Source organism: Peromyscus californicus, unplaced genomic scaffold (assembly GCF_007827085.1).
Source record: "Peromyscus californicus insignis strain IS unplaced genomic scaffold, ASM782708v3 Scaffold_2__1_contigs__length_46816999, whole genome shotgun sequence".
In the NCBI taxonomy this organism is placed as follows: domain Eukaryota; kingdom Metazoa; phylum Chordata; class Mammalia; order Rodentia; family Cricetidae; genus Peromyscus; species Peromyscus californicus.
In genome coordinates, this window is record NW_026294540.1 from 5,325,538 (window position 1) to 5,334,670 (window position 9,133).

General features: G+C 48.5%; 1 long non-coding RNA gene across 1 annotated transcript in view; it reads right to left on the minus strand.

The window, feature by feature from the left end:
* Positions 1-2,860: 2,860 nt before the first annotated feature.
* LOC128120878 (uncharacterized) overlaps positions 2,861-9,133 on the minus strand; it is a 7,687-nt gene continuing 1,414 nt past the window's right edge. The window contains exons 1-2 of the long non-coding RNA XR_008221976.1: positions 7,947-9,133; positions 2,861-4,680 (exon numbers count right to left, since the gene is read on the minus strand). The exon at positions 7,947-9,133 is cut by the window's right edge and continues 1,414 nt beyond it. This is a non-coding gene — a long non-coding RNA (uncharacterized LOC128120878). The remainder of the gene's footprint in view (positions 4,681-7,946) is intronic.

A 9,133-nucleotide genomic window follows, 5' to 3' on the forward strand; every position in this document is an offset into this window, starting at 1 on the left:
GTTTTCGGGGGTCCGTCTCTCCACCATGTGGGTCTTGGGAATCCAAGTTGGGTTGTTTAGCTTGGCGACTGGTGTGTTTACCCTCGGAGCGATCTCATCGGCTCTCAGGGAGAGAATAACAAATGAAAAGAATCAAAATCAACACGGGAGTGGGAGCACACACCTGTAAGGCCAGCACTGGGAGGTGGAGGCAGGGGGATCAAGTAGCCCAAGGTCATCCCTGGCTATATAACAAGTTCAAAGCTAGTCTGAGCTACATGAGAGACCCGTCTCAAAAGAAATTACGGAGAATTGTAATTAGTCTTAGTGGTTGAGATGTAGCTCAGTAGGTAGGTAGACTGATTGCCTAGCACGCACAAAGCCCTGGATTCAGCCCCAGAATGTATACATCTGGGTGTGGGGGTATATGCCTGCAACCTCAACATCCGTTAGGTAGAGGCAGCAGGATCAGGGGTTCAAGGTCATCTTGGACCATATGACAAGTTCCAGGCCAGCCTGGGATACCTGAAAGCCTGTCTCTAAAGGAAAATAGAAAATCAAGGGGTTGGGGATTTAGCTCAGTGGTAGAGTACTTACCTAGCAAGCACAAGGCCCTGGGTTCAGGCCTCAGCTGGGGGGGGGGGGGGGGGAATCAATCTCCTGTGCTTAGATTCAGTAGAGGTTTTTGGATCAAATCCAAAGGACCATCCTACATAGCTAATTTTTCTCCCTCAGACAGGTCATTTCCTCTGTATACACAGCCAGGACCCTGAGTGGCCTCCAAGCATAGCACAGATGACCTTCAAGGACCAGCCATGTTTTTGCCACAGGCAGGAGGGTTCTGTGTTTTAATTGCCTGGAGTTTCCATCTGTGGCTCTTGGAGCGGCGCCTGGCTCTGCACCCAGCCGACTGACCTACTGGTTCTGCACGGTTGGAAACGAAGTGGCTTCGGTAACAAAGAAGCCCACGGCGCAGCATGGAAAAGCAGATTGGCCTGAAATTTTCTACAGCTGGAGTCTCTCAACAGACCGAAGCATTAGCTGAGGCACCTAGAAACTCAAAGGTGTGTTTACCTCTGGGCGGGGAAGCATTCCGTATCCAAACACGCAGGAAGCAGGGTGCCTTTGCTTCTGAGAGCTGGCACCGACCACAGTGCTTCCCCAAGAACATCTGAATACTGTGGTTCTGACTGGGCCGAACTGGGAGCTTCTCACCTCGCAGAGTCATGAGAGAAGTTCTCCAAAGCAACGCTGACATCACTGGATGTAAGGGTGGATCTCAAGTCATTGCCCTATCTAGAGAGCCACCATTTCTACAAAGATGTGACTTGCTTTGCAAGACTATCTATCTATCTATCTATCTATTTTTTGCTTTTTTTTTTTTTTTTTTTTTTTTTTTTTGGTTTTTCAAGACAGAGTTTCTCTGTGTAGCTTTGTGCCTTTCCTGGATCTTGCTCTGTAGACCAGGCTGGCCTCAAACTCACAGAGATCCGCCTGGCTCTGCCTCCAGAGTGCTGGGATTAAAGGCATGCACCACCACCGCCCGGCTATTTTTTGCTTTTTGAGACAGGATTTCTCCGTGTAGTTTTGGTGCCTGTCCTGGATCTCGCTCTGTAGCCCAGGCTGGCCTCAACCTCACAGAGATCCACCTGGCTCTGCCTCCCGAGTGCTGGGATTAGGGTGGCGTGTGCCACCGCCACCTGGCAGGAGACACTTTGAGATGCCCCTGGGCAGATCTCTCTACCCTCTGAGCTCAGGCAGCCCTGTTCCAACCCTCCTTTTAGCTTAACGATCCAGATGACAGGGACCAGGCTGAGTGAAGACGTCTTTAGCTAAAACAGAGGAGGGTTTTGGTGGTGTTGGGGGGAGGGGCAGAATCGAACATATTATTCTCTGCCCTTTCCACTTTGCTTTCTGTTCCCTTTATACGAGCTTTCAGCATTTTCAATTAATCTTGGAATGGTCGCCGAAGGCAAGAAGCCCGCGGTGCCTAAGGAAGGAGGAGAAAGTGCAGCCTGATCCAGAGAAACAAATGCCAGCGAGGGACCCCACAGCAGAGAGACAGACACTGTGAGAGAGCCCCTCTCAAGAGGCTGGCGAGGCGTGTGCGTGTGCGCGGGTCTCCGCGTTGGCACCATCTGCCGATTCCTCAGGAGGACAGAACAAGCCAGCGAGCCATGAAGATGCGATTATGTAACGCTGGAGGATTGCTTGTTTTCAAAAGAAGGAAGCAAATGGAACGGATTGATTTGTTTGTCAAAGTCATGTCACTAAAGGAGATCGGTCCCCTCCTCCTCCTAGAGGACCTCAGCAAAGAGGGGAGTGTTTCCAGACACACAAGACCAGCACAGGGACAGTTGGCTCAGAGGGTAAAGACGCTTGTGCTGGAGCCTAATGACCCACCTGGGTTGGACCCCTGGGACCCACAGGCTGGAAGGAAAAAAAAAAACTGACTTCAGCAAATTGTCCCTTGACCTCCACATGTGCATACAGAGGCAAAGGCACACAGCTTCCCCCTGCGGAATAAATAGATGCATAAGAAAAAAAAATGCAAGACCACAATTCATTCCATTCACAAAAGCAAGGCCATTTCCAGAGCTGTGCTGGCAAATCCTTTTCTGGTTTCTCTGCTTGAAAAATGACTGTTCCCCTGTTAACTAAAGGGCACAGCCATAGCAAGGGACGTAATTGCCACTGGCCCTCGCGAGCTTCGGAACCTGCCTTCTTTGCCTGGCCGGGAAGTAACATCTAATCCTGAGACCCATGCAATCATATTACTATGCAGAACTCCAAACAAGTGCTTTGAGAGAGGAGGCAAGGCTTCCTTTGTTAAAGATTTATTTTATTTTTAATTCTGTGTGTGTGTGTGTGTGTATGTGTGTGTGTGTGTGTGTGTGTGTGTGTGTGTGTGTGTGTGTGTGTGTGTGTCTGAGTGTGTGTGTAGGACAAAGGACAAACAAATTAAAGTCGGTTCTCTCCTTCCACCGTGATGTGTTCAGGGCACTAGCCACCAAACTCTGGTCTTCAGGCTTGGCGGCAACCACTTTACCCATAGCGCCACCGTAGTGCCCCGCCCCCATCACCTTTTTTCAACATGGAAATTAAACCTGTAGTATGGGATCCACCTGCCCGCTCTCCTCCATGCTGCTTTCTGCCCTGGGGCTCTGCTCCCTCACCCTCCAGCCCTTGGGAGCAGCAGGCAGAAAGGGTATAAACGAGCTCCAGGTATAAATTCCCCCAGCTCCCTCCCTCCCACATGTGCCTCAGGTTGGTGGTATCTTCATATAGCAGGTCTCCCCCTCCCCAAAGGAGCCTGGTCCCCAGAACCCTCTCTTTCTGGGCTCTGTAACTTCTTCCTAGACGTCACATCTAAGACTGGGGAAGGCTATTTCTAGCTCCTTGGGCACTGGACCCATCCTAGAGTTCCCTTGTACCCTACCCAAACCTTGTCAATCGACCCTTGACTAAACCCTCCTCTAATCATCCAATTTGAGCATGCCACCTGTTTCTTATGTAGACCCTGTCTACACCGCGTCAGCCTGTCGTAGGCCCTACACCATGTTAAACTGAAAAGAAAAAAAAAAAAAGCAACATTAATAACACAGCATGCTACGGCTTTGTGTAGTTCCGTCTATGCATTCACCTTTTCCCAAAGCTATAATAACAACGTAAAGAGAAAGTCTAATTTCTCTTTACAACAGAATTGTGCAGTGGAGTTTGTATGAGCTAAATATAATCCGGAGAACAAGCTTTTTCGTGCCATCAAAATTCATGTTAACAACTATAAAGAGAAAACTCCAGAACTGATGCCCCTGAGTCAAGATTTAACGGGAAATATATTCCAGTATTTAAACCAATCCACTAATATTCGAGAGTCTATGTGGCCAGTAAGTTGGGGTGTGTGTACGTGTGTGAGCAACAAGGAACGTGAGCTGAGTGGGTTTGGTCTTCTTTGTATTAAATAAGTATACTTTCAAAGAGGTAAATTTGGGCTGGTTGAGGTGGCTTCGGTGGGTAAGGGCGTTTGCTACCAAGCCTGACTTGAGTTCAGTACACGGTGGAAGGAGAGAACCAACTCCCTGAAGCTGTCCTTTGGCCTCTGCAGGCATGCCCAACACCCCAACCCACACACAGGAAGCAATGTAGAAAACAAACCAATAAGACCTCAACAGGGCGGATGCAGCCGGATGTGGTGCTAACAGGTGTACTCCCGAACTCGGGAGGCTGAATCAGGAAGAGGGAAAGTTTGCAGCCTGGGTGGGCCACATATTGAGACCCTGTCTTTCAAAAAAATAAAAACAAAAACAAAAAAAAGTTGGGGCTAGAGGGCATGGCTCAGTTAGGAAGTTCTCAGAAGATCCGAGTTCAGTTCCCGGCACCCCTCCCAGGGACTTACAACTCCAGCTCCAGGGGCGCCGGTGCCTCTGGCTCCCCCAGCACCTGTCCTCGTGTGCACAGACCCCGCCAACACACACCATAATTTAAAAACAATATTTTGAAAAGTTAGATGCAAATTTCATTTCCATAAATCAAACGGTATGTTTCGTGATCATGAGGAAGCTTGCTATCTGCATAATAAGTTAGTCAAATAACCACCTTTTGATGTTTAGAGCCAATGAGATTGCGAGGCACATCGACTCAGTGTCCTTCCAGTGGAATTTATCTTCAGTCTGCAGGGAGGCTTGCTCGTCTTCCATGCTCCTGAAATAGCAGAAATTATGGAATGGAATTTAGAGGAAAGATAAGGAAATTGCCATTTATAGACTACACAGAAAACTCAGGCAATTTGCATCTGTTAGGCACATTTAACCCTGAAAATAAACACGCATTCCATCGCTTTCTTATTTTCTGTATCTGAAAACACACACACACACACACACACACACACACACACAAAAAAAAAACCCACAAAAAAAATCAGCCTGGCAAGTATACAAATCAAAATCCACTTTTTTTCGAAGCAGAAAGCCAAGTGAAAACACTTCTCAGTGCAGGATTATAAAGCTCCCATCCACAGCTTCAGTGGCTCTCCCCACTGCTCTTGGGATCAAGTCCAGATTTCTTCACACAGCCTGGCTCCTCAAGCATTGGTACTCTCAAGCCTTGCTGCTTCTGCCTCGAAGGCCTGAGCATTCCCTGGCCCTGCTGCACACTCTCCTCCACGTTAAAACTTAGATCCCTGCCCTCTCGCAATCTGTACTTCCCGGGGAATGTCTGTCTCCCCAGCTGGGCCCACAGCACTGGCTCCTTAATGCCCAACACCAGCGAAGGGCTTGCCGCGCTGCCTGATGGGGGCCATTTGCCACCGTTTCCCTCCTTGGTCGGGTTTCCTCTGGCCCTGGAAGGGCATCGCGCAATGCCTCTCTCAAATGCAGGGGCAGTCTAAACCGGGTATGATGGTATACACACATAACCCCAGCATTCCGGAGGACGCAGGAGAATGAGAAGTTCAAGGTCATCCTTGGCTACATAGTGAGTTAAAAGCCAGCCTGAGTTACTCGAGACCCTGTCTCCAAAAAAAAATTAAATAAATAAACAGATAAAATAAAAATAAAACATGGGGAAGTCAATAAAGCTTTCCTGGAAGTTCTATAAGTTCCTTCCCTCATTGTATTTTCTTCCCTTTCCCCTCTCTCTCTCTCTCTCTCTCTCTCTCTCTCTCTCTCTCTCTCACACACACACACACACACACACACACACACACATATATAATACATAACACATACACACACACCACACACACACACATGCACTGAGGAGTTCCCGTTGAGGTCCCAAAGACAATGGGACGTCCCTCAGGCCTTGCACCTGCAGATTTGTGGAGCACCTGGTCACGTGACTATGACTGTTGGTTTTCTACATGCAGGACACATGTGCAGTGAGGTTGCCTCACCTCCTCCAGGACGTCATAGCTGCACAGTTGGACTGGGCCAGCTCAAGGGCAGGAGGTAGTGAGGTCTCCGTGAGGATGAGGGTGCCGTGTTGAGCACGGCCCTATCCGGATCCCACAGAATACAGTCCTAACAATTTTGAGCAGTAAGGATTGGTGAGTCCATTTTACAGAGGGGAATACTGAGGCACTTGTGTGTTTTGTTCTTGTTTTTAGGATTTATCCAAAGGTTCAGGTCATAGTGTCGGGATAGCAACTCAAATTTCTCTGCTTTTCAAATGTCTGCACGCTCTGAGGCCCATCTTTATAATTTCAACAGTAACATCCTGGTCTGGGGTAATGGCTCCCTTGGTAAAAGCGTTTGCCACAAAAGCCCAAGGACCTGAGTTGATCCCCCAGCAACCCTGTAAAAGCAAAAACAAACAAACAAACAAAAAACCCTGGGCCCTGTGCATAGTTGTGATCTGAGGACTGGGGGGTGGAGTCAGGCTAGCCAATCAGTGAGCTCTGCGTCACTCAGGGGCCATGTCTGAGAAAACAAGGTGCATGGCACCTGAGGAGTGACACTCGGGGAACAGGACCTCTCTCTTCCACAAGCACATGCACACCTGTACACAAACACGCACACCTGTATACACACAAACATGCACACCTGTACACACGCACGCACGCACGCACGCACGCACGCACACCAGCTTTTTAAAACAAAGGAAACAACATTGACTGCCTCCCATTACTTATAAAAATCAACTTTTAAAAATTATTTTTATTTTGCTATGCAGTGGTGTCGAACCTTTAGTTCCAGCACTAGGGAGGCAGAGGCAGGTGGATCTCTGTGAGTTCGAGGCCAGCCTGGGCTACAGAGTGAGATCCAAGACAGTCATCAAAACTACACACAGAGAAACCCTGTCTTGAAAAACCAAAAAGAAAAAAAAAAATTTAAAAAAGCATTTTTTTTTTTATAACCTGATGTGTTGTTTGCCTGCATATATGTCTGTGTATCACGTGCATGCCTGGTACCTGTGGAGGCCAGAATGGGCATCAGATCCTCTTGGGCTGAAGTTAAGACAGTTTCCAACTGCCCTGTGGGTAATGGGAACTGAACCCAGGTCCTTTCTCTGAAAGAGCGGCCGGTGCTTTTCATCATGGAAAGATGGCTATCTTTCCAGCCCCTGGAAATTAATTTTTCCCAACATGTAGTGTTGTCTAATAAATGCCAAACACAGCGTTAGACCGTGGGGTTTGCCCAAACACAACGGACCCTGTTACGGACTGAGAGCACGGACTTAGAAAATGCCCCACCCGCCTGCCTGCAGCCGGGTTTTATGGAGGCGTTTCCTCAACTGAGGCTCCTTCTCCAGTGACTCCAGCTGTGTCAAGTTGACCCGCAAAACCAGCCAGCAAACTGACCCCTTGTCCGCGTGACACCCGAACACATCACTGTGAGGCCACAACCTTTCCTTTCTAGTTCATCCTCCAAGATCTCACATTAAACATAGATAACTTGAGAAGTACCACAGTCTTTGCAAATTCAGACACATTAAAAGATCAGTTTGGTTTTGTTTTTGTTGTTGTTTTGGTTTGTTTTTTCGAGACAGGGTTTCTCTGTGTAGCTCTGGCTGTCCTGGAACTCCCTCTGTAGACCAGGCTGGCCTCAAACTCACAGAGATCCTCCTGCCTCTGCCACAACCACCAGGCAAGACCAGTTATGTTTAAAAAAAAAAAAAAAAAAAGTCTCTTTTAAAATCCAAAAAGCAGGGCTGGAGAGATGGCTCAATGGTTAAGAGCACTGGCTGTTCTTCCAGAGAACCCGGGTTCCCAGCACCTACATGGCAGCTCACAACTGTCTGTAAGTTCAGATCTCCAGGATCTGACACCTTCAGACCAATGCATATAAAATAAAGTTAAAATAAATTTTTAAAAAAGCCTCTCAACTGTGAGCTCCTTTAAATTAAAAATAAGTTAATTATTTTCTTATTTCAGGAGGGAAGAACCAGGACACAGTCACATTAATTCAAAGCAAAACCAAACCCTGTATAAATAAGTCAATGTCCAACAATGTCTGGGATTCACTCACCATCTTCTGGGCTCCTCCCAAGGACTTGGGTCACTTCTCCGGCTCTGCTCTCTGCAGCACACACAGCTTGTCTTCTAGGCTCTGGCTGGCTCCACTCCACAGCTGCTCCTGTCCTTGGTGGCTGTCCCTTGGTACTGGCATCTCCAAAATGCTGGGGTCTCTGCTGTAACTGGGCTGCACTTTCACCAATAGCCTCTCAAAGGTTCTTTTTATGGTGCAAAGCCTCAACTTCTCTGAAAAGTGTCTATTTGTGTACACTTCCACGCGGTAGTCCATCACTGAAGGAAGTCAGGACAGGAACTCAACCAGGACAGGAACCTGGAGGCAGGAGCTGATGCAGAGGCCATGGAGGGGTGCTGCTCACTGGCTTGCTCAGCCTGTTTTCTTATAGAACCCAGGACCACCTGCCCAGGGATGGCTCCACCCACAGTGGGCTGGGCCCTCCCCCATGCCACCACTAATGCTGTTCGTGGTGGTCATCCCACGGTACTGGCATCTCTAAAACACTGGGGTCTTTGCAGCAACTGGACCACACTTTCGCCAGTAGCCTCTTCTGGGCTCCCTTCGTGGTGCCAAGCCTCAACTTCTCTTCATGACCCCTTCAGTCCTGGACCTTCAACTGCCCCTGAGGCTGCACCTTCACCAATGGCCTCCCTCGCCTCTCATAGTACCGAGCCTCAGCTGCTCCCCATGACCCCTTCATCCCTTCAAAACTGATACCACCTGGGTGACTCTTACACTACCAAGTTCAGCTGCCAGCACGAGGTGTAACCTTGGCTGCCTCTGAACACAGCTTCTGTGTGCTGACCCTGAGGAAACCCTTCCCAGAAGACTGCACCTCAGTGATGCTGGTCTCTTAATCACCACTAATTTTACAACCCCAGCTGGCCACATCAGTTGTCCCAGTAAAGCAAAGGTTTTATTTTGGTGGTGCCGGGATCTTGTTATCACTGCGGATTCTTCAGCCCCAGCTGACAAGAACCACTGACTCTTGATTCAGCCTCCCCGATGATCTTTACATGGCTTTCAAACTTCCCTCTGAAACTTCAGCAGCCAAGCCTCTATCGTCTGCATCCCTCTCAATACCCTTTGTGTGCAAGCTTCCACAGAATAGCTCACCAAAGCTTTGAACACCCCAATTTCCAAAGTCCTTCCACAGTCCTCCTAAAGACACATGGTCAGGTCTG